Below are 1,232 nucleotides of genomic sequence, written 5' to 3' on the forward strand. Positions count from 1 at the left end.
TGCCCCTGTGCATCAGCGGAGAGGGCGTTGGGCCCCAGGTGGAACTCAGCTGTGACCAGCTGAGCATCGGGAAGGTGTTTGTTGGATCAAGCCACAGCTACAGGGTGAGCAGGCCGGGTTGCAGGGCATGGGGTGGATCCAGATGGCTCCTGGGCAGCAGCGAGCCTCGTGGAGCTGTGGGATGGGTCTGAATCAACTTGGCGGTGCTGAGCAGGTCCTTGGCCCTGCAGGTCAAGTGGACTGCTCTGTGTTGGGGGAATAAGCCCAGGGTGGCTCTGTTTGTATGAAGTTATGACTGCTTTGCATGAAAAAACCCCGAGGCAGAACTTGTCCTCTTGTATTTGGCAGCAGCGCTCAGCATCTTCTGCCTTTTACAGACGTTAATGGCTCAATTAGAAAAGAAATGAGCCTTCTGTAAGCAAGGAGGATTCCTCATGTATTTCCGTATTGCTTTCTTGCTGCTGCTGCAGGTGCTCCTGCTCAACAGAGGAGTTATTGAGGCTCCCTTCAGCGTGATCTATCCGGAGAGAGCTCTGGGCTCCTGCTTCACCTTTGCCCCCCGGGAGGGCATGCTTTTGCCTTTTGAGCATCAGGTCGTCTGGATCTCCTTAAGTGCCACTGTCCTGGGGCAGTTCACAGAAGAATTCCAGTTCAGTGTGAAGGGATCCCCTGAGCCTCTGACGCTGACTGTGAGGTGAGGAGGGTTCTAAGAGCTTGGTGGTCACATTTGTAGCTCTCTCTGGGTAGTCATCTCCTACCTACCTCATTTGCTGATGGAGCAGAGAAAGAAAAGGCTTGCCTGAGGTCTTGATCTTGGCTCTCATCCTGGCATCCCCACACTAAGAGCCCACACTAACCTGGACTCCAGTTTGACCCTGACTCCTTGCGGCTGCAGCAGCAAATGAAGCGTAATTGTCAGCAAGAGGGAGTCATGGAATAGTTTGGGTTGAACATACCATTCGCTGGGGGCCTTGATTTTGAACTGAGAGGCAGAGCTGGCATTGGCTGGCATCAAGCATGAAATAAATTAATGGGTGTTGTGCAGCCTCACGTGGTGATTCAAGTGGATGTTGGTGAGTCCTGGAGTTTGGAGCCTTAAAGTCTGCTGAATTTAAGGGCAGGTGAGGTGATGGGGTGGGTTCAGGTTTAATTTTCCCTGCAACTACTTGAAAGGAGGATGGATCCAGGAGGTGGCTGGTCCTGGTCTCTTCTCCCAGGTAACAAGGGAAAGG

Source organism: Psittacula echo, assembly GCF_963264785.1.
Source record: "Psittacula echo genome assembly, chromosome: Z".
In the NCBI taxonomy this organism is placed as follows: Eukaryota; Metazoa; Chordata; class Aves; order Psittaciformes; family Psittacidae; genus Psittacula; species Psittacula echo.